Below are 16364 nucleotides of genomic sequence, written 5' to 3'. Positions count from 1 at the left end.
TGATAATGAAGGGAGGGTGTGGGTCAAGGCAAAGACACAGAAAAATATATGGGTATCTGCTTGTAATAAATCCCAGAACTTTGGCAGGCCAAGGCAGTTAGACCACTTGAGGCCAGGAGTTCAAGATTAGCCTGGCCAACATGGTGAAATCCCATCTCTGTTAAAACAACAACAACAAAACAACAACAACAACAAAAACATGGTGGTATATGTCTGTAGTCCCAGCTGCTCAGGAGGCTGAGGGAGGGGAATCACTTGAACTTGGGAGGAGAAGGTCTCAGTGAACCAAGATCATGCCACTGCACTCCACTCTGGGCAAGAGAGCAAGACTCTGTCTTAAAATAAAAGTAAAGTAAATAAAAATATGTGGGTATCACAAAAATACTGAGGGATGGATGATGAGACCCTTTGACGGGAAAGAGGACAGAGAAGAAAGAAATTATCAAAAATGCATTTCCCCTTTCACAGACTATTAATGTAGGATCATGAGCTTAAAGGCCCACGAATCATCCAGCGAGCAAAATCAAGTTTGAATGCCAGGAGTATATGTTGACAAAGCAGGATGAACAAAGGCCTTATTCAATTCCCTAGCCATATTTCTTTTTCCTCTCAGATAATAACAGGGAATCCTGAATAAGATATCTTAAATAATATCAGAAAAATAATAGCTGTTTTTCTTTTTGTTGGCATCCTATGAGTCAGTTAGTCATCTCCAATTAATATTTAGAGAGCTTTTCTAATTTTTCATATTATTAATCAGTAAGATGCTTTTCACAGAGTAAGCACTCAGTGAATCTACATTTAAAATACTAACAAATCTCTTTATTATTTTATGTATACAAATTTTTAAAAGGAAAAGAAATCCAAGTTGTTCTCATTACTAATAACTATATGTTCACACCTGCCCATAACGCTTTAGTACACACAATTTTCCTTTCTCTCTCTCTCTCCCTCCTGTCCCCCATCTCTATTTACTCCCTATCTTTATTTTTTGTTTGTTTTGTTTCCTTCTACCATATCTGACTAATTGTCTCTCCAGGGTTACTACACTTCTCGCTATACATTCTTGAGACATCCTACCCATATCAAACTTATATCACTATTTCAAATATTTAGAGGTTTCCTCAAAAGTACCTTCCTCTCTGGCCCCTCAAAATTTATGCCTTTCTTATAGGCAAAATGGATTCATTCCATCTCAACACTTCCTAAAGTCTTAACTTATTTCAGCACTAACTCTGAAGTCTAAAGTCCAAAGTCTCATCTAAATATTATTTAAATTATATATGAGTATAATCAAGGTATAATTCATCCTGAAGCAAAATTCATTAGATGTTAAGGCTTGAGAATAATCCTCTTTGTTTCCATGTCTGGACTTCTAGGCCCAGTAAGATGGCAGCAAGACTGCCACAGATCTAGGTAGTAATCTCACCCACAAAGCTTCATGTAAGCTATCTAACACGTTGATACCTTTCTGGTGAACCTAATTATGGCTGAATTGGCTTTGGGGTCACTTTTTACTCTCTTCAAAAAGTAGCACATGTTCATAGCCTACTAATTCTACCATCCTGCCCTGTCAAAAACCCAAAAATCAAACAGCCTTTTAGTCCATCTCAGTTTCCTCCAGTTCGAACTGAAAATATTTCTGCTTGCATAATCCCATATTTTGTCAAGTTGTTGGGTGGCCACATCTTTAATGTTCTTTTCAGAATGAGCTATTCATTTTTTTAGAATATGGGTAGGCTGAGGATTTTCCAAATATTCAATTCTGATTGTTTTTTGATTAATAATTTCTTATTCAATTTATCTCAATCTTTTGCATTTGACTATAAGTAGTCAAGAGACACCAAGTAGCTCCTTAATATTTTGCTTACAGATCTCCTCAGCTCAATATCCAATTTCATCACTTGCAAGTATGACCTTTTATAATGCACTAAAACACAATTCAGACAGGTTCTTTGCCATTTTTTAAAATTATACTTTAAGTTCCAGGGTACATATGCAGAACATGCAGGTGTCACATAGTTATACACGTACCATGGTGGTTTGCTGCATCCATCACCTCGTCATCTACATTAGGTATTCTCCTAATGCTATCTTTCCCCTAGGACTCCACCCCACAACAGTCCTCAGTATGTGATATTCCCCTCCCTGTGTCCATGTGTTCTCATTGTTCAAATCCCATTTATGCATGAGAACATTTGGTGTTTGTTTTTCTGTTCTTGTGTTAGTTTGCTGAGAATGATGGTTTTCAGATTTATCCATGTCCCTGCAAATGACATGAACTCATCCTTTTTTATGGCTGCATAGTATTCCATGGTGTATATATGCCACATTTTCTTCATCTAGTCTAAAATTGATGGGCATTTGAGTTGGTTCCAAGTCTTTGCTACTGTGAACAGTGCCACAATAAACATACATGTGCATGTGTCTTTATAACAGAATGATTTATAAATCTTTGGGTATATACCCAGTAATGGAATTGCTGAATCAAATGGTATTTCTAGTTCTAGATCCTTGAGAAACTGCCATGCTGTCTTCCACAATGGCTGAGATAAATTACACTCCCACCAACAGTGTAAAAGCATTCCTTTTTCTCCACATCCTCTCCAGCCATCTGTTGTTTCCTGACTTTTTAATGATCACCATTCTAAATGATGTGAGATGGTATATCATTGTGATTTTGCTTTGCATTTGTCTAATGCCCAGTGCTGATGAGCATTTTTTCATGTTTGTTGGCTACAAATGTTTTCTTTTGAGAAGTGTCTGTTCATATCCTTCACCCACTTTAATGGGGTTGTTTCTTTCTTGTAAATTTGTTTAAGTTTTTGTAGATTCTGGATGTTTCCTCTGTCAGGTGTGTATATTGCAATTTTTTTTCTCCCACTCTGTAGGTTGCCTGTTCACTCTGATGATAGTTTATTTTGCTCTCCAGAAGCTCTTTAGTTTGCATAGATCCCATTTGACTACTTTGGCCTTTGTTGCCATTGCTTTTGGTGTTTTATTCATGAAGTCCTTGCCCATGCCTATTTCCTGAATGGTATTATCTCTATTTTCTTCTAGGGTTTTTATGATTTTAGGTCTTATGTTTAAATCTTTAAACATCTTGAGTTAATTTTTGTATAAGGTGTAAAGAAAAGATCCCGTTTCAACTTTCTGCATATGGTTAGCCAGTTTTCCCAACACTATTAAATAGGGATCCCTTTCACCATTGCTTGTTTTTGTTAGGTTTGTCAAAGATTAGATGGTTGTAGGTGTGTGGCATTATTTCTGAGGTCTCTGTTCTGTTCCATTGGTCTATATTCATAGGATGCATGGCTGGTTCAAAATAAGGAAATCAGTAAACATAATCTATCACATAAACAGAAGCAAAAACAGAAACCACATAATTATCTCAATAGATGCAGAGAAGACCTTCAATAAAATTCAGTAGCTCTTTATGCTAAAAACTGTCAATAAACTAAGTATTGATGGAACATGTCTCAAAATAATAAGTGTTATTTATGAAAAAACCCATAGCCAATATCATACTGAATGGACAAAGACTGGAAGCATTCCCTTTGAAAACTGGCACAAGACAAGGGTGCCGTCTCTCACCACTCCTATTCAATAGTACTGGAAGGTCTGGCCAGGCCAATCAGGTAAGAAAAAGAAATAAAGCGTACTTAATTAGGAAAAGAGGAAGTCAAATTGTCTCTTTTTGCAGATGACATGATTGTATATTTAGAAGACTCCATCATCTCAGCCCAAAATCTCCTTAAGCTGATAAACAACTTCAGCAAAGTCTCAGGATACAAAATCAATGTGCTAAAATCACAAGTATTCTTATAAACCAATAACGGACAGAGAGAGCCAAATCATGAATGAACTACTATTTACAATTGCTACAAAGAGAATAAAATACCTAGGAATGCAACCTACAAGGAATGTGAAAGCCTTCTTCAAGGAGAACTACAAACCACCACTCAAAGAAACAAGAGAGGGCACAAATAAATGGTAAAATATTCCATGCACATGGATAGGAAGAATCAATATTGTAAAAATGGTCATACTCTCCAAAGTAATTTATAGATTCAGTGCTATCCCCATCAAGCTACCATTGATTTTCTTCACAGAATTGGGGAAAAAAACAAAAAACAAACATACAAAAAAAAAACACCTTAAATTTCATATGGTATTAAAAAAAAGAGCCTGTATAGCCAAGGCAATTCTAAGCAAAAATAACAAAGCTGGAGGCATCAGGCTAATTGACTTCAAACTATACTACAAGCCTACAGTAATCAAAAGAGCATGGTACTGGTACCAAAACAGAGAAAGATCAATGGAACAGTTCCTTAAAATTTCATGACAAGAATTGCCTTTCCTCCAGTTTCCCATTACATATTTCTCATTTCCACCTACAACAGCAATAGAATAACCCTACCATCCATATTTCTAGCACACACTTCCAAACTCTTCTAGCCTCTACCCATTACCCTCAAAGCTGCTTCCTCAAGTTTAGGCATTTGTTACAGCAGCACACCATTTATCATTACAAAAAATCTGTCTTAGTTTGCTTAGGCTGCTGCAAAAAAAATAACTACAACCTCGGTGGCTTAAACAATAGAAATTTATTTTCTCACAGTTCAGGAAGCTATCAGTCTGAGATCAGAGGCCAGTATGGTTATGTTCTAGTGAGAAACCTCTTCCTGGCTTTCAGATAGCTAACTGCCTTCTCACTAGGTTCTCATGTATCAGAGAGGGGCATAGAAATTGAAAGAGAAAAAGAATTGCTTAGTGTCTCTTCTAAGGGCACTCACCTCGTCATGAGGTGCCCATTCTCATGACTTCATTTAAACCTATCTTTCAAAAAAATCCAATACCATACACTATCACCTTGAGGTTTAGAGCTTCAACACATGAATTCAGGATATAGGATGCATAATCCTTAGCACTGTGACAAATGTTTCTATTTTTACAAGGACAAAATAAAATTTTAAACAAATGTACTTAATATTCTGCATAGCATCATACCATCAGAAGAATTATTTTATACTATCACCACCACAACCAAACTAAAACTGTCAAATCTAAAGCGATTTTTAAAGAAATAATATTTTAGCACAAATACAAAATATGCCACATTTTTACCTAATTTTAGTTACAATATTCACACACAGTGAGCATATACAAATACCCACAGATTTCCTTTGCACAGACAGACATATCATCATTTTCTTGATAGAAAAATGAGACAGTTTTCAGATTTTTTTCATACATTGTCTCTTTACATATGAATTCATATTTTTTTACGTCTAAGACAAGAAGTTTGAACTTTTTGTTACTGATTCAATTAGCTTTATTTTGATTATTGATTTAATTTAGCAATATCTAATATACAGTAAAGTTTTGCCTGGGATTGGAGATTGTGTGTGTATATGTGTGTGTGGAGGCATAAAGAAGTGAATGAAAATTTCCACTGTCCAAGCTTCTGCATTTATTCTTTCTTCAGCTAGAAGAAAACTGCCATAGTCACACAAATTTTTAAACAGCATATTTATATAGTCTTCATTTTTCCCCTTCATTTCTTTCTTGACTGAATCATTAGTTTATTTTTTATTGGTTCCCAATAGCTGTAATGCTTCTTTTGTAGAAGACAAGCTGTATTGTGAAGTCTTTAAAGATTCAAATTTTGGAGACTCTAAATTTGAATCCTGCCTTCCTGTTTTATTTCTTGTAATTCTGTGATCCTGGCCATGTTACTTAACTATTCTTGGCCTCAGTTTCATCATCTGTGAAATGGGGATAATTCTTGTGCCTAACTGATTATGTCATTTTGAGAATAAAATGGCTTACATGCAGAGCCTTAGATAAATTACTGGCATGGAAAAAAAACTATACGAGTGGTGCTGTTATGATAATTATAAAGCAAGATAATATTGTTCTACTGCTAAAAGTCATCAGCCAAAATTTGGTTCAAAATCTCTCAGAAATAAAACTAAATTTTCTTACATGTAATTATAACAAACATAATAAATTTTCAACAACTTGTAAGCATTATTTCTTTCAGGGTTGTATACATCTTAACTGCCAAACAGGCTCAAGTTCAAATATATGAATTTCTTATAGAGAAAAATTGGCATCATGTTTTGACTAGTCCACGTGGACATGGCAGGGCTTGTTAAAAATGTAAAGCTTCACTAAGATCTTCAGAAGCTTCACAGGCCTACTAAACTTTGAAAAGGCTACTTTAAATAACTTTGTAGACACAATCATCTACCTCACTTTTTTATAACCAATAAATTTAACTAATGAACCTACAAGAAAAAGTTAATTTGTTTTATAAAGTTTATGTTTCTTTCAATAAACAGTTTTTATGATGTGTTTCATAGCAAATGAAAAGCTGAAAACACATTGTTATATTTTATGCATTTGTTTTTAAGAAGATAATAGTGACTTGCCATTCACACTGGCTTAATAATGCTTTAAAAGAGATTATACTATTCAAATTACTTGTAATTTAGCTGAAAAATATCATCTAACATTTTTTGTTCACCCAAAATGATTTATTATCTCAATGGTGAATCTCAAAAAGATGCTTAGCTATAATTGGAAAGAAAATTTTAAATATTCCATCTTGACCATCAGACTTTCTTCCAGCTTTTCATTATTCAGACCAAGTATTGTCATGAAAATGAATTCATCAATGTAACAGAGATAAATGAGCCAACACAGAACAGAAAGAACTATCTTCCGGTTCTTAGGAAGAAAATTGTCTCATTGCCCTATTATATCAGTGACAATGACGTCTGGACTTTATGAGCATATCTTTCCACTTAGTCTTTTTAAAATATTAATGACACAATGATTTAATCACAAATATACTTTCAAAAAAGTGCTTAGAAAGTACTTCCAAGGTTGAAGACTGAAGATAAAACTAATCAAATTATCTAAAAGATTAGTATATTTCATGCAGGCAAGTAAGTTCATAAACGTTCTTATTAATGATAACTTTAAAAATGTAAGTCAAATAAAGCAATTGAGTTGGTCAAAATATTCACATTTTAAACATAAAATTACCTACTAGGCAATCATGTAGTAATACAATCAAAACATATTTTATATACATAATGCATTATAGGAGATATCTTAGCTTTGAGTCAAATTAAGCTATTCAGATTCAAAAATGGGTGGAAATAATTGAGAAATGGTAGATCGAGTCTTTAGAGATTTCCATGAAAAACTGATGAGTACATGAAAGAAATCGTATTTTAAAGGAAGTTTCACACATGCTCATTGAGTTGCTTTTATTAACAAGATCTTGGTGTTCAGGCGAATGATCCTTAGTATATCATGACATCTGTCATTGACATATATCACCTGTCTAGTATATAGACGTAAGCTTAGATCCTAAATAAATATATATTCTTATGTAGGTACTTAAAGTATGCCACATGACATTTTTTAAAAGCTATTTAAGTAAAAATTGGTAAGTGCGCGAGCACACACACACAAAGCAACAAAGCAACAGTGTTGTTTTAGACCACTCTAGCTACTACAGAAATGTGTTTCTTACAGCTCTGGAACTTGGGAAAGCTATGATCAAGAAACTGGCAGATTCAGTGTCCAGTGAAGGCCCACTCTCTGGTTCATCTATGGCTGTATTTTTCTTTCTTCTTCTTCTTTTTTTTTTTTTTTTTTTTTTAAAGACGGGGTTTCACCATGTTGGTCAGGCTGGTCTTTTTCTTAAAATCTCAGTTGTTGTAAAGGACATGGGAGCTCTCCAGTGTCTCTTTAATAAGGACAGTAATTACATTCATGAGGGCTCTGCTTTGTGACCCTCCTTCTAATACCAACACATTGGGGTGACAGGATTTCAGCATATGAATTTTAGAAGACACAAACTTTCGGTCTATTGCAAATGTGTAGTAACCTCTTTAACTGTATGTAATTTACAAGTATGGGAACCACAGAACATGTTGGTAGTTTGGCAGCTTGAAGTTTTCAGATCAGCAGAACATCCCCTGTGGTGAATGGTGAGAAACTGTTGAAAGGCTGAAAAATAATTTAAAACTCAGTGTTCCTTGTGAGAATGAAATAGTAATGGTTCCAGTGACTGAGATAAGATTTGTGGTAGCTGCTCAGACTTATATATCAGAACCTGTATGTAAAAGATATAAAAAATCAAAAATGCTTAATGGAGGAGACTGTGGTAGACTGTGTTCAGTACAAGAAAGTAGGATCAATAAAATAAAAAAGCTATCAATAATATGATCAAACTGTGCCTACAGATAGATTACACCTTCAGAAATAATTTAAAATAAAGTTTTGCTATTTAAAAAAAGTTTCCTAGGGCATTAATAAAAAAGAATATTAGATTATTTTGAAGATGATAACACTAACTTCATTATTTCTGTGGTTGCAGTGGACTAAAATAAAACACTGAAATAAGTAGTTGTATATCCTTACTCTTTATAATCATGCCTCCAACACATACACTTAGGAACTCACATACACAGTAACAGAGATATTCATAGAGTGAACAAATAAACAGTCAAGCACACAATTCTTATGTTAACATGATCTGTTGAGATGCTTATACCCTCCCTGCCAAACACTAATATAATGAACAAAGTGGTAAGGTACAGGTTTTTCTACTAATAAGTAGCACCTTTTCGAAAACCCAAGCAAAATGTGAGAACAATGAAACTTCAGTGATTTGGGAAGGATCACAGAGTAGGTATAAAAATTGGTCCCCTGAATTCCACACCCAGAATATGACAGAAGAAATAGTGAGAAATAAAAAACACCCTGTTTTTTTTTTTTTTTTTTTTTGGCCTACTTGCTTAAATAGAGAAGTTTTCTGCTATTAACCTGAGTAGAGAAATGTAATTTTTTTTTTTTAGAAGTCTTAACCTGATACTTAGCCTCCCAATGAGTCATGATGACCTCTTGCTCAAATATAGGAGGAGAAAACATAAAAATCTGATAGGCATTATACCTCCAAATTAGCTAACACACAAGAGAAAATGTTTTGAAAAATCTGATTACAGCTTTTAGCAGCTTTAATTAATTTCTTCACTTCCTCCTGTCATATTTTTCAGCACAAAAGTAAAGATTAAAACACTTTTATCAAATAAACAAACACTAAGTAACTATCAGATAATTTACTCATTCAGTATATCTCCAAAACAGAAAACAAACATACAAAACTTCGAGAAAGATATTATACATGAGAATAATAATTCCAGAAAAAGTAAGAATCTGTCAGAAAATAATGTTCAATATTATAAAGCAAATTGAAGAATAAAAAAAGGACCCTATAAAAGATTTCTCTGTTGTGACACAGGAGGACAAAAAATAAATGAAATTAGCTAACAGATGAACTAAAGCTAATAATCTTTTTCATATGTCTCATGTTTCAAAAAATAAATTGAAAATGAGGCAGTTCAAAACTGAGAGCCATATAGAAGTAGCAAAATTAAATACTGTATACTTGTAACACAATCTTTCATAAGAAAAATGACAGATGAGCTAGAAAACAATAAAAATTAAACTAAATAATTAAATAAAGATTAGAGACATTAGAAAAAAGAGCAAGTCATTGTGATATATTTCATTTGTATTACTCAGGCAAAAATAAGTAGGAGACAAATACATACTTAGGTAGATGACTGAAGAATATTTTTCTGTAGTAAAGAAAGGATTAAATTTCCTGCTTAAATTTGACCTCTGTGTCCTATGGAAAAAACTCTAAAGAAAGAAAAAATACCAAGAAAAAGTACAATGAAATTAAATTTGAACAAATCAGAAAAGATATTATGGTTTCAGGCAAAAAAGACAAAGAAAAGACAGCAGACTCATCTCAGATTTCTCCACTGCAATATTCAATTGCTAGAAGGCACTGGAACAAGAAAAACATTCTGATGAAAATGTATGACCCAGGAAAACTGAATGTAGAAACATTTTTATTTAAGTATATATTTCATGCTTAGTATGCTAAAACTCGTAAGATACAGGATTTCTCAGACCCTTAGAAAAATAATTTTAAGTTATGACAGATTTCAAAAAACTAGAAGAGTATTAATTAGACAATGAAGAAGCAGTGGTTGAAGGGTTAGGTAAGATCTGTATTATTTTCTAAATCTAACAAAATAGGAGCATTCTAACTGTAGAAGCTTGTGTTGAATATCAATTTGGAAATGAAAATATTTTATAAAAATTCATCATTAAAAATAGTAAATGTCAAAAGAAGAAAAAGTTTGCTAACCCCAGTTTTTATGAAAAATTAATATATCAGAAATCAATAAGTATAAAAACAATGAATGTGTTCATTTTAAATTTTGCAGATCAAAACAAACGCTAAATCATTAAATAAATTAATTAGCTAATAATAGGCAGCAAATCACATTACCAGAAAGACAAGCTACATTTCACCAAATCAAAGACTCCATCAATGTTTTAATGATATACTCAATATTTTATATCATAAAGAAAAAAAGGGAAGATATGCTGTCAGTTAAACTATTTTACACTGCTTTCTCATTTCTCAGACTGTTTATATTATGCTAATTGAAAGAATTCTGACTCCTCTGAGTTACCTTTTATTTTACTAGTCTTTAAGTTTTATATACAACCACATTTTCTATGCCATCAAGAGTGTTATAGAATCAGCCTTTCTTAAAAGAGTGTCCACTAGGGCCCTTTGAATTTTTTGCAACTAATTTACAGCATACCTCAAGGCTTAAATATGATCTAGTTTAGACTAGGTTTTGATATTGTCATTCTTCAACCTTCAGAGGTAACCCTTTATGCTCCATAAATTGGCTAAAGTATTATTGAAAGTTATTCATACAGATTCGGAATCCTCTAAGTCACATTTTGTTTTCTTAGTCTCTACGTTTTTAAATACAACCACATCATCTATGCCAAAGAGTGTTATGGATTCAGCCATTCTTAAATGAGTGCCCACTAGGGCCCTTAGAATGTTTTGCAAATAATTTATAGCATACTTCAAGCCTTAGATAATTTAAATATGATACTTTAATTTGCTGCATATAACAGGCAATCTGCATAAACCTCAGGAACACAATGTAACAAAACTTTCTCTATTTTGGAAAATCTTCTTTCTTTAGGTTCTATGAAACCCTTGCTCAGTGCTTTGCTAGTAAATATAAAATTCATTCATTCTTCCAATAATGGATATTGACCTCACTAATATAAAAATTTTACTCATTCCTATTTTATTTCTGTGATAAATTGTGTACAAAATAACTTAGTTTTATTTTAATGCTAAGTTATAATGTAATCTTTTTGGAGACATATTTACAGTTAAACTCAACATGTTTAGTACACAAATTCCAGTAACTTATTACAACTAATGACTATATGTATAGCATGACCAAGTTCAACTATACAAGGCAGTTATTAACTCATTTTGACTACAGTTTAACCAAATGGTTGTAAGATGTATTTTTATTATATATTTAAAAGTAGGGAAAAATGCCTCTTAGAATTGGTGAATATAGTACATTAAATAATGCATAGAATTTATTAAGAAGCAAAAAGACAGAATGCATGGTAAAATTTGGAAAAATAGAGATTTAAAAATTTGGAAAACAAATTTTTAAAAGGACTAAAAAAATTCCTTATATTTTAAAGTAAATTAGATAAATTAGCAAACACAAATTTATGTTGTAAACCAGGTGTTTTAAAATAAAGGAAACGATCACATACAAATTAAACCCACACACTCCATAATTCAACATAAATTATATGAAGTAAAATTTAAGTAATCATCTCAAGTAAAATAACAAAATAAAGATATGAAGAAAAAAAGAAAGTCATAAACATAAATTAACTGAAATAAGAGAAGAAAAATTAATAAATAAAACAAAAAGTTGATTCTTCCATTAAAAATATAGTAAAATAACAACCAAAAAATAAAAACCTAAGGGGTGGCAGAAGCAAAATATAAAAATAAGAACAGTATGTCTATAAACAAATTTAGAAATCTAAATGTGAAAATAACTGCAATTTCAGAGAAAAGTATTAAACTAAACTCTAATTCACTACAAATGCATTGGGAAAAATTTGGGATAGTTTTTAGGGAAACTGTGATATGATTAATATTTACAAAAAATATACTAAAGGAACCTACAAGAATAATTGCTATGGAATTGAGACTTTTAAAATTTACATCCCAATAAATGTCTGCATAAATAACTTGACAAACTCTTTCAATTTTTTATTTTTATTTTTTGAGATGTAGTCTCACTCTGTTGCCAGGCTCAAGTGCAGTGGCATGTTCTCAGCTCACTGTCATCTCTGCCTCCCAGGTTCAAGTGATTCTCCTGCCTCAGCCTAGCAAGTAGCTGACACTACAGGCACCTGCTACCAAGCCCAGCTACTTTTTGTATTTTAGTAGAGAGGGGTTTTCAATATGTTGACCAGAATGGTTTCCATCTCTTGACTTCATAATCTGCTGGCCTGGGCCTCCCAAAGTGCTGGGATTACAGGCGTGAGCCACTGTACCCAGCCTTAAAATTTTAAATAAGCAGTAATACTGACTTCATTTTAATAAGTCTACAATAAAGTAAAAGAACAAAAGTTAACAACCAATTTCTACATGTTTAATATTTCCATAAAGAAGCATTAGTCTTATACTAAAAAGTCAAAGTGAACCACTTCCAGGATGGATGATTACTAAAGGACCTCTGAAAATCTCTTCTGTAAAAGCTGTGAGGACAATAGCAAAAATTGACAAAATCAACTTTGTAAAGTCTCTAAATTAATAAAAGGCTTTCAACAACCAGAAGAGCATTTATTTAAGAATAAATGGCTGAATCTTAGTGACAAAGGCAAGCTTGTGGGAGGGGGCTCGGGGGGGCGTTGGTTTGCCCTGTTCCTACATACTGTTTCCAGTCACATGATAGCCTCAAAAATCAGTAGTCATGTAAGAGTGGTAACAATTGAAAATAGCAGCTTAACAGCCATTGGAGAACACAGAATAAGATTAGAACTCACCAAAAGACCTAGCTGCAGAGTATTATCACTGTATTATGTAGCTATTAAAATAACTCCCTAGTAAAATCTTATTCTCAGGGATGGTCTTTATTTTATCTGATTTAGAGCTCACGAGATGGGAACCAATCTATCTTCAGTACAGTTTTTGTTTTGTTTTGTTTATTTTTATGGATTTAAGGGGTACAAGTACAGTTTTGTCACATGGCTATATTGCACAGCAGTAAAGTCTGGGATTTTAGCGTAACCATTGTGTCACTAATACACTATGGTAACAATATGGATATTTCTCAAAGAGCTAAAAATAGAACTACCATTTGATCCAGCAGCCCTATTACTGGGTATCTAGCTCCAAAAAATAAATAATTACATAAAAATGATACCTGAACTCATGTTTCTTAGGGTGATGTTTTGCAAATAATCAGTGATTTTTAAAGTCTTACCAGTTTGAAAAAACAAGAGGCAGAGCTAAAACTCTGAAAAGAAAGAACTGGTCCACAGGGGGCTTTAAAAAATCTCCGATATATTTATCTATTATGCTACACATATACACAGAACTGTGTGTACAGCCAGGGGAGAGTTGAGAAGGCGCTAATTCCTTATTTCCAATTGATTTTAAGGATCTTTGCAAGCAGGAAGTAAAGGTTAAGCCAGAGCTGTAAAATTGCAGAACATAGAAGGAATGCTTTAGCACACATCCAGAACCCCTCAGGAAAGGCTGGGAGAGTAACTGATTTAAGGCATTTAATAAAATATCTGTCCATTTATTAGCTGATCAATAACGTAAATAAGCTGAGTCTACCATGGCTGTTTATGACAAAGAATATATATGAGAATTAGGCTGTTCTTGAATTGCTATAAATAGCTAAGACTGGGTAATTTATAAGAAAAGAACCTTAATTATTGCACACTTCTGCAGGCTGTACAGAAAATATCGTAACATCTGCTTCTGGGGATGCCTCAAGGAGTTTTACTCTTGGCAGAAAGAGCAGTCACTTCACATGGCTGAAGCAGGAGCAAGAAAGCAAGTGGGGGAAGATGCTATACACTTTTAAATAAGTAGATCTCATGAGAACTCACTTACTATAGTGAGGACAGTACCAAGGCAGATGGTGCTAAACCATTTGTATCAGTCTGTTTTCGTGATGCTGATGAAGACATACTCAAGACTGGGTAATTTATACAGGAAAAAGGATTTAATGGACTTACACTTCCACTTGACTGGGGAAGCCTCACAATCATGGCAGAAGGCAAGGAGGAGCAAGTCACATCTTAAGTGGATGGCAGCAGGCAAAGAGAGACGGAGCTTGTACAAAACCCCCAGTTTTTTCTTTGTTTTGTTTTTGTTTATTATTATTTGAGATGGAGTCTTGCTCTTTTACCCAGGGTGGAGTACAGTGGCATGATCCTGGCTCACTGCAACCTCTGCCTCTGGGGCTCAACTGATTCTCCTGTCTCAGCCTCCCGAGTAGCTGGGGTTACAGGTATATGCCATCACACCAGGCTTTTTTGCACTTTTAGTAGGAAGGTGTTTCACCATGCTGGCCAGGCTGGTCTCAAACTCCTGATCTCAAGTGATCCACCTGCCTCGGCCTCCCAAAGTGCTGGGATTACAGGCATGGGCCACCGCACCAAACCCTAACTCCTGTTTTTTTTTTTAAAAACATCAGATCTCCTGAGACTTATTCACTATCAGGAGAACAGCATGTGAAACGCTGCCCCCATGATTCAATTATCTCCAACTGGGTCCCTCCCACAACATATGGGAAGTATGGGAGCTACAAGATGACATTTGGGTGGGGACACAGAGCCAAACCATATCATTCTGACCCTGGCCCCTCTCAAATCATATGTCTTCACATTTCAAAATCAGTCATGACTTCCCAACAGTCCTAAAATGTCAACTCATTTCAGGATCAACTCAAAAGTCCACAGTCCAAAGTCTCATTTGCTAGAAGGCAAGTCCCTTTTGCCAGAGCCTATAAAATCAAAAGCAAGTTAGTTACTTCCTAGATACAATGAGGGTATAAGCATTGGGTAAATACAGCCCTTCCAAATGGGAGAAATTGACCAAAACACAGGGGCTACAGGCCCCATGCACGTCCAAAATCCAGCAGAGTAGTAAAATCTTAAAGCTCCAAAATGGTCTCCTTTGACTCACCTGGATGTCTCACATCCAGGTCACATTGATGTAAGAGGTGGGTTCCTATGGTTTTGGACACTCCACTCCTGTGACTCTACAAAATGCAGCCTCCATCCTGGCTGCTGTCACTGGCTGGTGTTGAGTGTTTGTGACTTGTCCAAGCACAGGGTACAAGCTGCTGGTGGGTCTGCCATCCTAGCATCCTACAATCCTAGGAAGATAGTGGTGGAAATTATGGGAGCTACAGGATGAGACCTGGATAGGGACACAGAGCCAAACCATATCACTATTCATGAGAACTTCACCTGCATGATTTAGTCAGCTCACACCAGGCTACACCTCCAACACTGGGATTACATTTCAATATGTGATTTGGGGAGGTACTCACAAACAAACTATATCAATATTTTAAAGAATTAGTTCAGGAAAGTCATTAAACAAAGAACAACAATAACAATGGCAATAACAAAACTCCAAAGACAAGGGATAAAACTGATTTCCATGGTTGCTATATTATTTGATATGTGTGATTGTTAAAAAAAAAAAAAGAGGTAGAAAAAGAAACAGGAAAATATGAACCATCCGCAGAAAAAAAGCTAATTAAAATAGTTAATAGAAACTGTAAAGCTGAAGCCCAGATGTTGAACTTAGTAGACAAAAGTTTCAAAATTAGCTATTAAAATATAGTGTTCAGTTTTACAACTCTTTTAGAATGTGTCTAGTAGGTTTTCTCCTCTTTACCAGAAACCCTCTGTGCTACCAAAAACAAATAAATAAATAAATAAATAAAACTTTGTTTCAAGATCTAAAGAAAATTATGCACAAGGATTTAAAGGGAAATATAGAATAATGTTTACAATAACAATATAAAGTAATATATTTTTTAAAAGAGAAAAACCATATTTAAACGCTATATTTGAAAAGTACAATAATTGAAATGAAACAGAGGTATAACATTTTCATCTGACAAAAGAATAAACCACAAAACTCAAAGGTATACCAATAGAGGTTATTTAGTCTGTTTTTAAAAAAAGAAAGAACAATGAACAGAGCTCCAGTAACCTCCAGGGCATCATCACATTTATTGACATGTATTGAGAGTGTCAGAAAGAAAAAGAGAGATGAAAAGTGGCAGGAATGATATTTGTGACTTTGGAAAGTCTAAACTACCTTAACCTTCACTTTCCAAGAGTGTTTAACACACACACACACACACACACAC

General features: G+C 34.0%; 1 non-coding gene across 1 annotated transcript; it reads left to right on the top strand.

Annotated features, from left to right (window-relative positions):
* Positions 1–15833: 15833 nt before the first annotated feature.
* LOC116565928 lies at positions 15834–15895 on the top strand. The gene has a single exon (XR_004275667.1). It is a non-coding gene; the product is annotated as a U7 small nuclear RNA (small nuclear RNA).
* Positions 15896–16364: the final 469 nt, after the last annotated feature.

This window comes from Sapajus apella, unplaced genomic scaffold, assembly GCF_009761245.1.
Source record: "Sapajus apella isolate SASKATOON/1434 unplaced genomic scaffold, GSC_monkey_1.0 scaffold41, whole genome shotgun sequence".
In the NCBI taxonomy this organism is placed as follows: Eukaryota; Metazoa; Chordata; class Mammalia; order Primates; family Cebidae; genus Sapajus; species Sapajus apella.
This window is presented reverse-complemented; position numbering and strand designations above follow the sequence as displayed.